The following is an 18456-nucleotide window of genomic DNA, read 5'->3' on the forward strand; positions in this document are numbered from 1 at the left end:
ATCACTGGTACTGACATCTTTATTCTCTGCCTATACTGGGAGTAGAAGTACTGCCAGGTGATCAGACTTTCCGAAGTGTCGATGTAGGACGCCCCCGGTAAGCATCTTATTGCTGGTATAACAGTGGGCAAGTGTGGTTCCACAGGTGATATGTTACTGTTTGTTCTTCAAACACTTCTTCAAGCTGGCCTGGTTGAAATCCCCCGCAATGATAGGGAAGACATTAGGGAGCAGTTTTGTGACTGCTGATCGCAGTGTCTAGCTCCTGCAGTGCCTGCCTGACGTTGGCCCAAGGTGGAATGTACACTGCAGCCAGGATGATGGCAGAAATCTCCCTCAGAAGATAAAAAGGATGACATTTGACCACTAGATCTTTTAGGTCAGGTGAGCAGAACCGAGAAACACCAGGTCCGTGCACTACAATGAGTAAATCATAGAGCATACTTCCACTTCCTCTACCTGTGAAAGACTGAACTGTCCTGTTTTTGTGGAGCATAGTGAAGCCATCGAGCTGCAGCACTGCATCCAAAATGGTGGGAGTGAGTCTTGTTTCTGTGAAGCAAAGTTCACAGCAGTCCCTGATGTCCCTCTGGTACTGCAATCTTGCTCTGAGTTCTTCAATTTTATTTTCCAGAGACTGTACACTTGCCAGCAGGTTAGTCAGGAGTGGGGATTGGGGGGTGGGGGGGGTCTGAAACCTCTGAATTTCAGTCGTACCTGTAGATCGGCATGCCTTCCCTGCTTCCGTTTTCTTAAAGAGGAACTGCACTCGCGACCTGAGTCTGCAGTCTGGGACTTTTTGATTTTGAGGATCAATAGATTTTTTAAACATGGTTATTAATGTGAATTTCAGCTGTAGTAATCTTAAACAGGATTATTTTATGATTCCCATTGGAGCTGCAAGCAAAGAGTCGCCATTTACTGGCACTCTCTTAAGATCCCTTTAGACCCAGTTACTTTAACCCTGCAGTAATCACATGTTCTCATCAACTCCTCCCCAGACGTACCACTTGAGGGTCATTTACTGTGGTCTATTAACCAACCACTTTAACAGTCTTTGGGGTGCTAAAACCAACACAGTCATAGGGAGAAAATGCAAACTTCAGACAAAGATCAGGATTGAACTAGATGACTCAGCTGTCAGGCAATGGTATGACTAGCCACATCATTACTGCCCATTATTGATTAAGGGAACAGCAGAAAGACTAGAACTTACACCTATTACTAATGTTATCCATTAATTCCATTGGCAGTTTAGGCTGAGACAACAACTTGAACTGAGTGAAGTTCAGTGTCCTGTCTCCTGTATGTTGGTTAAGCGAACACATCAGCTCCAGGCCCTTGATACAGTAGTTTTGTTCAATTCTGTTTGAAGGTTTTTATGTTCATAGATGTATAGTGTACCTCATGGCCAATCCCACTGTTAACAACCAATGTGTTTTTCTCTCAGTTTCACAGACATCTCCTCCTAATTCTGAATTCTGAGTGGCCTTCCTCCCTCCTAAACTACATCCTTTTTATTATGATTAATAAAGTGTAATTAAGGTCCCATCTCTCCAAAGCATGTTCCTGCTGGTCTGTTTTCCACCACCTTAAGGTAAAAGCTCATGCCCTAGCCTCTATGTAGATGTTAATGTGTGGGTCTTGAACCAAAACATTGATTGTCAATTTCCCTCCACAGATGCTACCTGTCTGTCTCTCTGTGTTTCTGCAGAATTTTTTTTTGCTCAAGATTCCAGTATTTGCAAATATTTATGTCTCCTGCATTTATTGTTCTCAGTTTGGTCTGCCCTATGCTGAAGAAACCAAACACAGGCTGTGCAATCACTTTACAGAACGCCTATGTTCAGTGTGCAGTGTTGATCATGAGCTTCTTGTTCCATGTCACGCCATCTAGAAATTTGCTGACAACACAACTAAGGGACTGGTTATGTCCAAGTATTTGGATAGCCAAGGACTGATTAGGATAGTCAACGTGGCCTTGTGAGTGATAGATCATGTTTAACCAATTTTATTGAGATTTTTGTGGAAGTTACCAAGAAAGTTGATGAAGGAAATGTAGTGGATGTTGTCTACATGGTTTTCAGCAAAGCATTTGACAAAGTCCTGCATGGGAGGTTGGTCAAGAATGTTCATATGCTTGGCATTCAAGATGAGGTAGTAAATTGGATGAGACATTGCCTTGTCGGGAGAAGCCAGAGAGTGGTAGTAGGTGGTTGCCTCTCTGATTGAAGGCCTGTGACCAGTGGTGTGCTGAAGGGATCGGTGGTGGATCCATTGCTGTTTGTCATTTATATCAATGATCTGGATGATTATGTGGTTAACTGGATCAGCAAATTTGAGGATGATACCAAGGTTGGGGGTGTTGTGGACAGTGGACAGAAGGATCTGGACCGGCTGGAAAAATGGGCTGAAAAATGGCAGATGGAACTTAATTCTGGCAAGTGTGAGGTGTTGCACTTAGGGAGGACAAACCAGGGTGGGACTTAGTGGTTGGGCTGACAGAAGTGAGTGGTTATGGCCCAAGTGTAGAGGCAGAGACACTGAAGCAGATGAACAGTTTACTGAGTTTAATAAGAACTATTCAGGAAAAAGGAAAAACAATAAACACTAGGGCCGTTAACTAAAACTCTCAAACTGAAAGCTAACATCAACACTGTGGCTAGGAAGCAGTAACTTATTACTAAAGGAATACTAGTCCATTACAGCATCAGTCAAAATGATAGTCTTCTTTCCTGGAACAAGGATGAAGGGAAGCAGGGAGTGTAGATGTTGCTGTGCTTTTGGCCAAGTCCTAACAAGACTGAAACAACAGGAAGGAAGTTAAATACTGCCACAATGAAACACTATTTGACTAGAATGTGCATACTCACAAGCAGGATTGCTAAACCTATTCCACCCTACCTGAGAGGGTGTGCAGACCCTGTGGCGGAATCTGTGGTTGTGACGAAGGCACTGAGGAGCGTGGTAGAACAGAAGGATCTGGGAATACAGATCCATAATTCCTTGGATGTGACATTCCAGGGGGAAAGGGTTGTAAAGTAAGCTTTTTTTTTGCATTGGCCTTCATAAACTGAAATATTGTGTACAGGAATTAGAATGTTATGTTGAAATTGGTGAGGCCTAATTTGGAGTATTCTGCACAGTTTTGGTCACCTACTGACAGGAAAGGTGTCAATAAGAATGAAAGAGTGCAGAGAAAATTTACAAGGATGTTACTGGGACATGACCTGAGTTATAGGGAAAGGTTGAATAGGTTAAGACTTTATCCCCAGAGTGTGAAGGAGATTGAGGGGAGATTTGATAGAAGTGTACAAAATTATGAGGGGTCTCGATAGGTTGGGCTGGCCAATGGTGTAGTGGCATCAACACTGGACTCTGAAACAGATGGTCCTGAGTTCGAAGCCAGGTGCCAACCTGGGTAGTACCTGTGCAGAAGAAAGGCCTGGAAATCTACTTCCCTATCTTGCCACTAAAACTCTTTGGACAACTACACTCTCCATAGGGTCGCCATGAATCGACGGCACTCTACAACAACAACATAAATGCAAGCAGGCTTTTTTTCCACTGCAGTTTGGTGAGACAAGAACTGGAGGTCATGGGTTAAGGGTGAAAGGTGAAATGTTTAAGGGGAACATAAGCGGGAACTACCTCATTCAGAGGGAGGTGAGAGTGTGGAATGAACTTCCAGTTGAAGTGGTGGATGTGTATTTGATTTCAGCACTAAAGAGAAATTTGTGTAAGTATAAGGATGGGAGAGGTATGAAGGACTGTGGGGTCCGGCTGCAGGACACTGGGACTAGGTAGATTAATAATTCAGCATGGTCTAAGTATTATTAAAATTAAATAATCTAGTCTATTGTCAAGTACATCTCTCCTCCCCCAGCTCTGCGCGGAAAACTGATTCCTTGCCCTCCATTTCCCCTAGTTCTGAGGCAGGGTCTCTCACCTGAAATATCAGCTGGTTTTTCTCTCCCTACAGATGCTGCTGGACAGGCTAATTTTTCCTGGTGTTTCTTGAGCCTGATGGCATGAACATCGAGTTCTGCCCCTTCTGGTAAATTCTTCCCCTTCCCTCCTTCTCTCCTTTACCATTCCTCATTCCTCACCCTCTCATCCTTTCTCTTCTCCTCGCCTGCCCATCACTTCCCCCTTCTCCTTCGCTTTCTTCCATGGTCTACTGCCCTCCTTTATTAGATTCCTTCTTCTTCAGCCCTTTTCATCGTCCACCTATCCCATCCCAGCCTCTTACTTCACCACCCTTTTCCCACCCACCTTCCCCCTCACTCGGTCTCTCCGATTGCTTGTACTCCTTCCCCCTACCCAGTTTCTTACTCTAGCTTCTGCCTCCTTCCTTACCAGTCCTTATGGAGGTCCTGACCCGAGACGTCAACTGTTTATCCCCTCCATAGCTGCTGCCTGACCAGTTGAGTTCCTCCAGCAGTTTGTTTGTGTTGCTCAAGATTTCCAGCATCAGCAGAATTCCTTGTGTCCCAGTGTTTCTGGTTTTGTCTCAGATACTTGTGACTGGAGTTCTATTTGTTTTCCCTTCTCTTGGGCTTAGCTGAATCCCTAAACCAACGATGCCTAGGAAATTGGGATTCACCTGTTATGGAAGCATAGTTAAAGCAATCCCTCGGCTCAGAGTAAGGACTTTGACCTGTTGTAATAAACACACCACATGCATAATATCAAACTGGAGGGGGCAGTAAGGGAATGTTCATTAAAAATATAATTTAAATGAATGAGGAACTTAGCTGGCTATGAGGTGGAGCTTAGTTGCTTAGTTTGAGAAACTAAATTAGTTACAGAGAGAGAGGGGAGAGCGAGAGAAGGAGTGCAGCTGATCATAGAAGTTGTTCATGGGCGGTCTGTAGGTAAGAGAAAGATTAAGGATTGGTGATTCTTTCTGGGATTGGGAAGGCTCACAACCTGTGTGCTACATTTCAATCAAGTGTGTCCGCTCATTGGTGGTGTTTTTGTGAATTAATTTTTGGTAATTGGCTCATTTTCCTCTCAGTTTGCATTTGGGGAACTGCAGAACTCAGAATGCATTTGCAATGTATTTCTGCCACTCAGCCATGTTGAGTGAATAGTGGAGAGGGTGTCCTGGTATTCTCTCGGTTCCCCTGTCTAATCTGAGAGTACGTCGTGAAGCATGTATTTCTGTTTAACCCTTTGTGGTCTCTCTTGCCTGTGCAACCTCGTCATCAATTCACTGCCTCTGCCTGAATTGTGTGCACCCTGGATAGAGTGAGCTGCTTAAATGTGTTGGATGTTTTCGGGACCATCAGCAAATGTGCAAACAAAACCCCCATTCTTTGGCATGGTTATTCAAACAGGGGCTGCAGGACTGTGCTTTCAACACTGTCGTCTCTCTTACTTTGGAGACGCTTCACCCTGAGTACATTATTTCCTTCCCAAGTATAAAGTAAGCCTTCTTTCAGTTAGTGCAAGGAATGACTACAGTGACAGAGCCATTAAACTAAAATACCAGCTTATCCTTGCAGGTTTATACAAGTGTAAGAAATGAGGGAAGGGGAAGGCATTGAGTTACTTAGATAAACCATGGCTAATCCTTGATCCAAACAACACCTTCTTCCCCATTCTCCTAGATTCCCTTAAAGTCTAATCTACAATCGTATTCTCAGGGATTGTTCCCACAGCCCTCAACAGCAGAGTTGAGAGATCTAAGAACTAATGCTCTGCAGCAGACGTGAGTGTTCCCTCTCTTAACCAACATCTTTAGCAAACTGTTTACCATGTCAATAGCACATTGGAGTTTGTGCAGATTTTTTTGTGCACAACCTGGTATTTTCTCGTATACAGTAACAATGATTAGAAATTCAAAAGTATAGCCCTGGGACATACTGAAGTTGGAGCGGTCCTAAAACCAGGAAAACTCTGCTCCACTTTTCCTGATTAAAAATCAGAGGACTCATAAACCAAATCTTCTGTCTGGAAATGCTGCTTGGTTTGGGTCAGGCAATCAATAGGTTCTATTAACCATCCCATGGGCTGGAATACATATGTCATCAGGCAGGGATCCTTGCTGAATGAATGGGCAATAGCGAACTTTGGTTTAAGCACAAGAGCTGAGGATCTCCGAGTAAGTTTGTGGATCTCATACACACAGAGTATGTAGAAAGACTAACTTTGTAAGGCATTAACGGAGAGCATTGTGAAACTGTTTATCTTCATGCCTGACCCCAGTGACTGTCAGCAGACGGTTACAGGTTATTGCAGCCAAAGAGAATTGCATTTGCTCTCAATAGCATTGGAGCTAGTATTAGAATTAGTTTCTTATTGCCACATAAACCAAGATTCAGTGAAAGGATTGTCTTGCTTACTCTACTCTTCATTCAGGTCAAATCATTACAGAATACATTGAGGTAAAATAAGATAAAATGATAAGAATGCAGATAAAGTGCAACAGCTACCGAAAATGGTTCCCTAGTACGATAAGACGGACTCGTGACCTTACAATCTGCCTCAGTCCGATCTCCACTTCATTGTTTTCCTGCACTGCACTTGCTCTGTAGCTGCTACGTGGCAATAATAACCGATTCCAATATTCTGCACAGAAGTTGCTCCTCTGGAACAGCAGTGAAATCAGGAACAAGAAACTTGTTATATTCCTGCCACAACTGCAGCTTCATCACGGTCAGCAAATTCAACAGGATTTCAAGTCTATTGAACCCCGTTGCCCTGGGACACAAGATGCTGCCCTTACTCACAGAGTGTATAGACATATAACGCTCTGAATTGCCTCGGGATATTTTGATTTGCTCTTTGCCCGAGAAATTACCCAGTATCTTAGTCCTCCTCTTGCCTCATATACACTCCCCTCTAACTTTGATAAATGCCCAGAATTTTGATCATATGCCACTTACTGCTTTTCAGTTAAAACAACAGTACGCGAAGATTAAAAGTAAGGGTGTGTAGAAATTTTTTCCCTCTGAGCTTGGTGAATCTCTGGAACTCTCTGCCCCGGAGGGTAATGGATATATTAGACATATATAACATTAGATATGCTTAAGGTGGAGATAGATAAATATGTGAAAGATTGAGGTTAAGGGGAAATAGCAGCGAAGAGCAGTTGGGGCTGGCGCATATCAGCCTTGAATGGCTGAGCAGGTGAGTGGACGACTCCTACTCATGCCTTCTTGTGTTTTTGTGTGTGGGTGTGACTGTGTCTAGTCAGGATCCTCTCTAGCCAGTCTAATTTTTTTTTCCAGCACCAGGTACATACGTAGTGGCATATATCTTTGTGTAACACCTCTTGGCACTGTTTCCAACATAAACTGGAGTTTACTGGTCCAGAAATGTCTGTCGACAGCCATCATGAATAAAGACATCCCAATCTGGTATCTGGTGTGTTGGCCATTTAGAGGGTAACTTAGCTAATCGTGGGAATCTTCACAACACAGCACCAAATTTCACTGGTGGCTGTGCCAAAACATTTCACATGCTTGCCTTTTGATAGAACTAACAGCCTATGCATTTTGGACCAATAAACCCTACTTAGCTATTTTAAAGGATGTGTGTGTGTTTCAGCTGCTGGCAATACTGCAGAACAGGAGTTTCAGTCTAAGCATTGCTTGTGGGGAAGGCAGCATTGAGGACCCAGGGGAGAAAGCAGAAGGATGCACGTGTGTGAAGACTCTATCCCCAGGGAATTTTCAAAGCCACGTGGTTTAATCTTAACTTTTCCGAAGAGCAGTGTCTCTGAAAGCTCCCTTTTGACATGGTGACCATTAGTGAGCTACGTGGCAATCTGGCAGGGAGACTCCAGCTGCTTACAGTACATGACCTGGGCTGGTCTAGATGTGGTGATGAAGTGATTAGGGGCTTTCCCAATATCCAGGCTACCAAGATCAGGAGAGGGAAGAGGAGCTGGAGGAAGGGGTAGAGATTAAATCTGGTTGGGAGGGACACCAACAAAAGACAAGACACAGAGGTTGAAAGCTGGACTGCACTCTCGTGTCTAAGCAAGGAACTCAGATTTTTTTATTCATAGATAGATACTTTATTGATTCCAGATGGAATTACAGTGTCACAGTGGCATTACAAGTGCACAGATATAAATATTAGGAGAGAAGTAGAAATAATAAAAAATAAGTTACCACAAGCAGTCTAACAGCAGGGGGTCATCACTTCCCTAGCTATAGAATAACTCTTTATAGAGACTAATGGCCTCATATAGCGCTCTTTGGAGCAGCGCAGTTGTCTTAGTCTAGTACTAAAAGTGCTCCTCTGTTCAGTTAAGGTGGCATGAACAAGGTGAGAAACACTGTCCAGAATTGCCAGGATTTTCCGTATGGTCCTTTGTTCTACCATAGCCTCCAGTGCGTCCAGTTTGACTCCTATAACAGAGCCAGCCTTTCTAATCAGATTATTGAGTTAAATGGTCTCTCTTCATTCAAGATCCAAGTAGCTGTTGTTTGTGACACACATTCCACCTTAGGTATGTCTGATGATCCAGACTGCGTGCCAGATTTTCAATTTAAGGAGTCTACAGTAACAGGCAACTTCAGCAGACAGCATTGCTCTGATGAATAAACATTGGGACTTGAACCACCAAGACGTGGAAGGCTGTGGGCCTAATGGAATTAGTACAGTTGGGTTCAATGGTTAGTGTGGACTGCCCTATCTAGTTACATATTACTACAAGACCTACACTACCAGACTCACGTCACCAGAAAGTGGAGACTACTGTCTACACCAAGCCAGGTTCTGTGCACTACCCTAGTCCAGCAGGCGTGGAGCCATTGTGACTCTTTGCTGTAGGCTGTCTGATTTCAGCAGTGCAGCCACAAGAGGAAGGTCAACAGGAACACAAGGAAGGGGAGGTGGATGAGTCTGCTTGAGAAGGTCACTATCATTGAAAGAGCCACAGAAGGACAGGAGCTGGGTCATATTGCTCAGCACAAACCACATCTGGCTGTACAGTCAGGGATCTTTCAGTAGCTAGGAGACTGCGTAAGAGAGCCAACCAATCAGCTATTATTTCCTTGTAAAGGACCATCCTCTGCACCAAACATGATCACCCAATGAGACCTCAGAAAGTCTGCACATTGCTGGGCAGGAATGTATTTCCTATAGAGCTGCAGATCTGGAGGGTCTGTGTAGTAGGAGATCATGGAGTGAGTTGGAGAGAGTTCCTTGTGGACTTTATACACCAGGTTTAAAAGGCGACTGGGACCTGTTGGAAATTGTCTGCACATTGGGAGATCACGGAGTGAGTTGGAGACAGTTCCTTGTGGATTTTACATGCAAGGTTTAAAAACAAGCTCGAGGCCTTTCAGAACTTTTTAGGAGACTGCAATCATAACAATCTCTTGGCACTTGGCAGTGGCCAATAAAAAAAAGCAGGGTGCAGGGGACAGGGTTTCAGATATATAGATAATTGAGATCTCTTCTGGAGAAGGTACGACCTGTACAAAAGGAATAGGTTACATCTAAACCCAAGAGAGATCAATATCCTTGCGGGAAGGTTTGTTAGAGCTATTGGGGAGGGTTTAGACTAATTTGGCAGGTGAATGGGAACCAGAGTGTTAGGATGAGGATGGGTTAGTTGGTATACAATTCAATGCAATGTGTATTAAGACCGTGAGGGTGGACAGGCTGATAATAGGGCAAAATTGCTGTCAGTGAGATGAGTTGAAGTGTAATATGCAGGCAAAATTGAAAAGGGTGATGAATACAGTACTGAAGGTGTTATATTTGAATGTATGCAGTGTGCGGAATAAGGTAGATGATTTTGTAGCACAGTTAGAGACCGGCAGGTATGATGTAGTCATCTCTAGGTCATGGCTGAAAGAAGGACATAATTGGGATCTTACAATCCAATGATAAACATTGTATCAAAAGGACAGGCAGGTAGACAGAGGAGATGGGGTGGCTCTGCTGGAACAAAATGAAAATAAATGCATAGGAACAGCTGACATAGGAATGGAAGACGTAGAATCCTTGTGGGCAGAGTTAAGAAACCTTAAGTGCAAGAAGACCCTGATGGGAGTTATATACAGCCCCTCCCCTCCGCCAAACAGCAGATCGGATGTGAGATACGAATTACAACGGGAGATAGAAAAGTCATGTAATAAAGGCAATATTACAATAGTCATGGGGAATTTCAATATGCAGGTAGATTGGGAAAATTAGGTTGGTGCTCGATCCCAAGAGAGAGGAATTTGTAGAATGCCTACAAGATGGCTTTTTAGAGCAGCTTGTGGCTGAGCCCACTAGGGGAAAGGCAATTCTGGACTGGATGTTCTGTAATATGCAGATTTGTTTCGAGAGCTTGAAGTAAAGGAACCCTTAGGAGGCAGTGATCATAATATGATAGAATTCACCCTGCAGTTTGAGAGGGAGAAAATAAGATCAGATGTATCAGTATGACAGTGGGTTAAAGGAAAATACAGAGGCATCAGAAAGGAACTGGACAAAGATGTTTGCAAGGGGACACTAGCAGGGGTAATGGCAGAGCAGCAATTGCTGGAGTTTCTGGGGCAATTAGGAAGGCGCAGTATTCCAAAGGTGAAGAAATATTCTAAAGGGAGGATGAGGCAATCGTGGTGACAAGGGAAGTCAAAGGGCAGCATTAAAGCAAATGAGAGGGCATACAATATAGCAAAAATTAGAAGTAAGAGGATTAGGAAGCTTTTAAAAACAACAGAAAGTAACTAAAAAAGCCATAAGCAGAGAAAAGATGGAATATGAAGATATGCTAGTCAACAATGTAAAAGAGGATACCTAACTTTTTTTTTAGGTATATAAAGAGTGACTCGGCTGGTGACGTAGTGGCTTCAGCACTGGACTTCGGGACGAAAGGTCCTGAGTTTGAATCCAGCCGGCTCCCCTGCACGCTTTCCATCATTGCTGGGTTATGATCTGGTGATCTCTTTGGAAACTCACCCAGCAGAAGGCAATGGCAAACCACTGCTGTTACTTGCCTCATATGTGATTCCCCACTATGGAGGGAAATCATCCGCTAACCGGAGAAAATCCGGATGTACCTTTCCTTTTTTATATAAAGAGTAAAAGAGAGGTGAGAGTAGATAACGGACTGAAGAATAATGATGCTGGAGAGGTAGTAATGGGGGGAGGGGCAAGGAAATGGCAGGTGAACTCAATAAGTATTTTGTATCAATCTTCACTGTGGAAGACACTAACAGTATGCCGGAAATTCAAGAGTGTCAGGGAACAGAACTGATCCTAGTTGCTATTACACAGGTGAAGGTTCTTGGGAAACTGAAAGGTGTGAAGATACATAAGTCACCTGGACCAGATGGTGTACACTCCAGTGTCCTGAAAGAGGTTGTTGAAGAGATTGTGGAGGTATTGGTAATGATCTTTCAAGAATCACTAGATTCTGGAATAGTTCCAGAGGACTGAAAAATTTTAAATGTCACTCTACTCTTTAAAAAGGAAGAGAGACAGAAGAAAGAAAATGATTGACCAGCTAGCCTGACTTCAATGATCGGGAAGCTGTTGGGTCCATTATAAAGAATGACGTTTTAGGGTACTTGGAGGCACCATCATATCATAAGTCAGCATGGTTTCCATAAGGGGATTTCTTGCCTGACAAAACTAGTAGGAAAGACAAAGGTTAGACAGTGGATGGCGTTTACTTGGATTTTCAGAAGGCCTTTGACAGGTCCTCAAATGAGCAAGATAAGAGCCCATAATATTAACAGGAAAAATACTAGTATAGTTAGAAGATTGGCTGACTGGAAGGAAGCAAAGAATGGGAATAAAGTAGATCTTTTCTGGTTGGCTGCCAATGACTAGTGGTGTTCCACAGGATCAGTATTGGGAATGCTTCTTTTCACATTCAAAACCATAAAATTTGGAAGACGTAATTGAGGGTTTTGTGGCCAAGTTTGCAGATGATATGAAGTTAGGTGGAGAAGCAGGTAGTTTTGTTGAATCAGAGAGTCTGTACAAGGACTCGGACTGATTGTGATAAGGGGAAGCGAAGTGGAATATAGTGTAGGGAAGTGTATGATCCTGCTTTTTGGTGGAAGGAATAAAGGCATAGACTATTTTCTAAATAGAGAGAAAATTCAAAAATCATAAGTGCAAAGGGACTTAGTTGAGAGTCCTTGTGCAGGATTCCCTGAAGGTTAACTTGCAGGTTGAGTTGGTGGTAAACAAGACAAATGCAATGTTAGCTTTTATTTCGAGAGGACTAGAATATAAGAACAAGGATGTAAAGCTGAGGTTTTATAAGGCATTGGTCAGACTGCACTTGGAGTATTGTGAGCAGTGTGGGCCCCTTATCTGAGAAAAGATGTTCTGGCATTGGAGACAGTCCAGAGGAGCTTCTTGAGAATGATTCTAGGTATGAAAGGGTTAATACATGAGAAAAGTGTAATTGCTCTGGGGTTGTACTCACTGGAGTTTAGAAGAATAAGGGGGTATCTCATTGAAACAAATTGGATATTGAAAGGCTTAGATAGAGAGGATGTGGAGAGGATGGGGGAGTCTAAGGCCAGAGGACACAACCTTGGAATAGAGGGATGTCCATTTAGAACGGAGATGAGAAAGAATTTCTTTAGTCAGAGGGAGGTGTATGTGGAAATCGTTGCTATGGACTTGCCCTGTGGAGGCCAAGGTATTGAGTATTTAAAAAACGGAGGCTGATAGATTACTGATTAGCCAGGGCATCAAGGGTTACTGGGAGTAGGCAGGAGAACGGGGTTGAATAACTCAGCCATGATGGAATGGCAAAGCAGACTCAATGGGTCCTATCTGCTCCTATCCTTATCATCTTATCATCCTATCCCTGACACTTGCACTTCACTCATTGTGATGTGATAGTGAACTCTCACAATGGATTCCAATGGTCAAGCGACTGTGACCACTGGCCAAATGCCTTCAAATACTGACCTAATGAACAGCACCCACGCTGGTCTCTTAATGCAGGAGTCATGGTAACCAAGAATAATGGTATGTCTAGTTGAATAGCCACAATGGGTAAGGGTCTACAATGTGAAGTTACCATTGTAAACCACTGCTCAACCAGCCATGGGAGAACCCTCATGGAAATTAACTTCATTCAGGAGATCAGGTTGAAATTATTAATGTAATTGAAACTTCTAAGAAGCCCAATGGAATCTAATGATCTCCAGAGCAGAAATCTCATTCTCTTCATACATTCAAATGTTAGTCTACGCTCAGGGTTGTTGCCAGAGACACCCAGCGTAGAGCATGGGGACCACACAAGGCTGAGGCTTACCAAAGGTGGTGCAGTAGTGAGGAGTGAGGAGCTATCCTTGCTGCTGCAGCCTTGCCCGCTGCCATCAGTCTTCGTGGATCACAGAAGGGTCAGAAATGATTTTTATTTCTGTAAGTTGTAGAATGAGGAATAGAGGTCCATTGTCTGTGGTCTGAGTGATCCTTGTTCGGGCCTGCATTTCTTGGAAGTCAGAAGAATGACCTTATTAAAATATATATGATTGCAACTAGCTTGACAGGATAGGTGTTGAGATCTTCCACTCATGAGAGTGTAACAAACATGGAACCATAATTACAGGACAGGAACTAGTACTTTAAAATTGAAGGGTGTAGAAATTTCTCTCAGAGGTATTCGTACTCAAAATTGTTTAATTCAAAATTCACGATCCAATATTGTTTAATGTAATTCCAATACACAAGTGTAAAGGAGAACAAAATAATTATTACTATAACTTTGATGCAGCACAAAAAACACAATAAGATAAAGAACATAATAATAATTTAAAAGCACAATAAATATAAATGCATTGGTTTATTGTCATATGAATCATGAAGCAGTGAAAAGCTTCTGTTTATACAGATCAAATCATTACACAGTGCATTGAGCTAGAATAAGGTAAAACAATAACAATGCAGGGTAAGTGTAAAAGCTACTGCAGTAAATGAAGTTCAAGATCATAACTAGGTAGATTGTTGGGCCAAGTGTCTATCTTGTGGTACAAGAGATCCATTCAAGAGTTTGATAACAGTTGGATAGAAGTTCTCCTTGAGACTGCATTCCGAGTTTTGTATCTTCTGTCCAATTGGAAAGGGGAGAAGGGAGAACGTCTGGGGTGGGTGGGCTCTTTGACCATGCTGGCTGATTTACTGGTACTGTGAGAAGTATACACTGAGTCCATAGACAGGAAGCTGGTTCCTGTGATGTGCTGATCAGTGTCCAGAAGTCTCTGCAGTTTCTTGTGGTGACATACAGAGCAGTTGCCATAACTAGCTGATATACATCCAGATTTATTGGACTTCTCTGTTCCCAAAGGCAGTGGAGGCCAGCTCATCAAGGCAGAGATTGACACATACTTGAAAAATCAAGGAATGCGGAGTGGCAGAGAAGAGGAGTTGAGGCTCGTGTAAACCAGCCTTGCTCCTACTGAGTGGGTTTGAGAGGCTGAATGGTCTACTCCCACTCTGGCTTACTTGTATTTTTCTGTGTGGATGTGACCGTGTCTAGTCAGGATCCTCGCTAGCTAACCTGATGATCTTCCAGCACCCGTTGCTTATGGAACAGCATAAATCTTTGTGTAACACCTCTCTGACAACAGACTGGATTGAGATTGGTTTAGTCAGATTAGGTGACACAGAACTTGAGAAGTGACTGTTAAAGAGGCTTTCTATAGAGATGGGGTGAGAACAGAACACCATCACAAAAACGGGAAATGATGAGAGAGTAGTTTATCTGAAGTTGGAGAATTCAATGTTCATTCTAGTAGCTTGAAAAGTGTTCTGTTGATAAGATGTTGTTCCTCGAGCTTATGTTAGACCTCACTGTGTGAGCACGTGGCCAGGTGGTTAAGGCATTGGACTAGCTACCTGAAGGTCGTGAGTTCGAGCCCCAGCCAAGGGAACATGTTGTGTCCTTGAGCAAGGCACTTAATCACACATTGCTCTGAGACGACACTGGTGCCAAGCTGTATGGGTCCTAATGCCCTTCCCTTGGACAACATTGGCGTCATGGAGAGGGGAGACTTGCAGCATGGGCAACTGCTGGTCTTCCATACAACCTTGCCCAGGCCCTGTAGCCTGGAGAGTGAAGACTTTCCAGGTGCAGATCCATGGTCTCGCAAGACTAACGGATGCCTTTACTGTGGCTGTAGGGGAAGCTGCAGACAGGTTGGAGTGCGAATGAAGTGAGGATTGAGAATGAAGTGGGATGGAACAGAAAGCTGAAAGTTTCCACCTTGGAGGATTACCCCTGAGGTGTGTTGGCTTTGCGGTTGCTTTACTCAGCCTGGTTACGGGTGCCGGCTTTTGAGAGTAGTGTTCTTTGGATTAGTCCTGGTGCCATGGGCTTGCAAGGTCAGAAATGGACGGGATGAAAGGTGGGTATGCGGATGAGGCAAGGATTCCAGTTCTTGGACTACTGGGATCTCCTCTGGGGTAGAAGTGGCCTGTACAAGAGGGATGAGATGCACTTGAACCAGAGAGTGACCAATATCCTTGCAGGGAGATTTGCTAGCGCTATAGAAAGGGTTTAACTTAGGTCAGCAAATGGTAGGACTCTGAGCAGGAGCAAGTCATGGGATGAAGCATTAGGGAGTGATAGCAAGTCTAGAAATCAGGAACGCAAACCAAACATTAAAGGAAGGAAAGGAATACTCAGGAATGCATTTACGTCAATGGTTGGGGTTTAGCAGGTAAGGCAGATAAACTCAGAGTGTGAATTGGCTTTGAAAACCAGGAAGTCACATTCAGAAGCATGTCTGCGAGGAAGGCAGGACTGGTAGTTCAATATTCCAGTGCTACAGGTATGACAGGTACAGGTAAGCAAGAAGGGGTGTCGTCTTTTTGATCACAGGGTACATAACAGCAATACTTAGAATTACATTGTCCACTGAGTCCCTACAGGTAAAACATAGAATTAAGAAGGGGATGTTCATTCCAGTGGGGCTGTATTGTAGACCCCCAATATTCAACTGGAACTTGAGACACAGGTGTGCAGAGAAATTGCTCATAGTTGTCAGAATAGAAGGGTTGTATTAATGGAAGATGTTAATTTCCCTGGAGCTGACTGGGCCACCAAGAGTGTCAAGGGCCTAGGTGGGGTGGAATTTGCAAAGTGTGGCCATGGAAGTTTCCGGAGCCAGTTATCGAGGACCCATCAAGGGAGGGTGCAATGATAGAGCTTCTTTTAGGGAACAGGAAAAGGCAAACAACTGAATTGGTAGTCATGGAGCAGTTTGGCTGTAGTGGCCAAAATTCTGTTAGTTTTCAGATAGTGATGGAAAAGGACAGGACAGGTCCACAAGCTAGGGGCCTAAACCTGGACAGGGCTAACTTTGAGGGAATTAGACAGGATCTCGCAGAGGTCAATTTAGTGAGCCTGTTTGAAGAGAAAGAGATGAATAGCAAGTGGGAGGGTCTAAGAGTGTGATATCAGGTTCCAGGAGCAGCCTGTTCCTGTGAGGCTGTAGGGTAAACCTGGCAAGTTTAGTGAACCTTGATTGACAAGAAAAAGAAAGAAGCATACCTTTGGTTTAGGTTGTTGGGGTTGAGCAAATCCATAATGACTGTAAAATTATTCAAAATACTATAAAGGGAAAATCAGAAAAGTGAAGAAAGGACCTGAGATGGTTGAGAAAAATCCCAAGAGGATCTTAGGAAGGATTTTTAATTAATATTTCCAGTGTCTAATGAGGAGAAAATCATGGTTGCTCAAGAAATACAAGAAACAAGTGGAGATGATTTGGTTTTTTAAGGTTGTTATAGCCGGGGAGGTAGTGGGGATAAGCTCCCACTACCTATTTGATGTTGCTGAAGGCGTGCATAGCAAATAGCCTCTGACAACCAAGTCCAGCTCCTGGGCTTCACATGAGGTTTTGCAATTAACCCTGGCGGAAACACCTCTACTGACAGGAAAAGGGGCAAAGGTGGGTTACTGCGTCTTAAAACCAGTTGCTTCAGGCAGATAGGGCTCATCAGCTGTGGTTGGCAGCTCACCCAGGAGAAGGAAAACTCTGATCTTATACCTCTGCTGCCTTACGGCAATACCCACTCATGGGGAAGGCTTTGGGAGTCAAGCCTGAGGAAGAATCTGGAGCAGGAGTCCCTAAGGCAGTCTTACGTTGAGTTCAATGCTGTCTGGCAACTCCTGCAGCACTGCTGGTACCAAACTGTATCGGTCTCTGCCTTTCCTTTTGATTCATCAGCTGCATAGAGAGGGAGAGCCTGCTACTGGGAAACAGCTTGCTCTTCGTGTCGTACTGCCTTCCCCTGTCTACTGGCTTGCGAATTACGTAGACAGCTGGGACGTAACATCCATGGTCTCAAAATTTGGAGGACATTCATGTTACTAGGGAGGAGGTATTTGTAGTCTTACAGTACATTAAAGATAGAGATCTTTTTTAAAAATAAAGATTAGCTTTTTTTGTCACGTGTACATCAAAACATTCAGTGAAATGCGTTGTTTGTGTCAAATCAAATCAGCAAGGGTTGTGCTGTGTCACCAGGCTTCTGGCACCAGCATAGCATGCCCATGACTAATTAATCCTAAAAGTTCAAAATAAATTTATTATCAAAGAAAATAGCTGCACCAGATACAACCCTGAGATTCAATTTCTTGTGGGCGTACTCAATAAATCCAATAACTGTAATAGAATCAATGAAAGGATACACCAACTGGGTGAACGACCAATGTGCAAGAGACAATAGATTGTGCAAATACAAAAAGAAAGAAAGAAAGAAATAATATTAATATAATAATAATAATAATAATAACATCCAAAGTCACTACACATTAAACAAATAGGCCTACACAGCAATATCTAAGTACATCTTCAGAAAGCCACAGTACTAAACACCACTAGAATAGTCCAAAGGTTTCTAGCAATTGAGAAATGAGTGTGATGGCTATGCCTGCACCTCAGGTTTTACCAGCTTGAGATGAGAAAAAAATACATAATAATAAATAGATCATAATGTGATAAAGGAAAAACTTTTGACAGAATATATTTCAAGGCTTCAAGAAATCTGTCACAGCTCAACAGTAAAAATGTAACAAAGGCAATAAACATTTTCACTGTACCCATATTAACGTATTCTTTTGGCATAATATCTTGGTCTGAAACCGATCTGGCAAATTTACTGCACTGAGATTAACACTACCTAGGACAGAAGGAGAAGGTGAGTACCAGACTTAAAAATCTACACAACCGTCAGATAAAACTTATGAGGATATACTTTCATCAACAGAAACAGGAATCAAGCACTGCACACGAGCATATGCAATTCTGATAAGAAGTACACACCACTAAACTTAAATGAGACCACAACCCAGAAAAAATGAAGACAGTATCACTATTGAAGAAAAGGTTAACCAATGGAAGAGCATGACTCTCCACTGAAGGCACCCCCATAATCTGAACAAACTAGATGTCAACAGGGAACCGTCGAGCACCTGGCTCAGAGTTAGAGACCTCTTCCCAGAACCAGAGGGGTTCCTTG

The 18456-nt window shown here is 43.2% G+C and overlaps 1 protein-coding gene across 3 annotated transcripts in view; it reads left to right on the top strand.

Annotated features, from left to right (window-relative positions):
• The first annotated feature begins 4818 nt into the window (after positions 1-4818).
• btk (Bruton agammaglobulinemia tyrosine kinase) overlaps positions 4819-18456 on the top strand; it is a 124423-nt gene continuing 110785 nt past the window's right edge. For 2 of the 3 annotated variants that reach the window (XM_063060555.1, XM_063060557.1), the window contains exon 1: positions 4819-4877. The gene's annotated coding sequence lies outside the window, so the exon portion shown is untranslated. Of the gene's footprint in view, positions 4878-5615; positions 5717-18456 lie in introns of those variants that run through there. The other variant, XM_063060556.1, reaches the window with a different exon arrangement.

The sequence above is a fragment of the Mobula hypostoma genome, chromosome 10 (genome assembly GCF_963921235.1).
Source record: "Mobula hypostoma chromosome 10, sMobHyp1.1, whole genome shotgun sequence".
NCBI classification, from domain to species: domain Eukaryota; kingdom Metazoa; phylum Chordata; class Chondrichthyes; order Myliobatiformes; family Myliobatidae; genus Mobula; species Mobula hypostoma.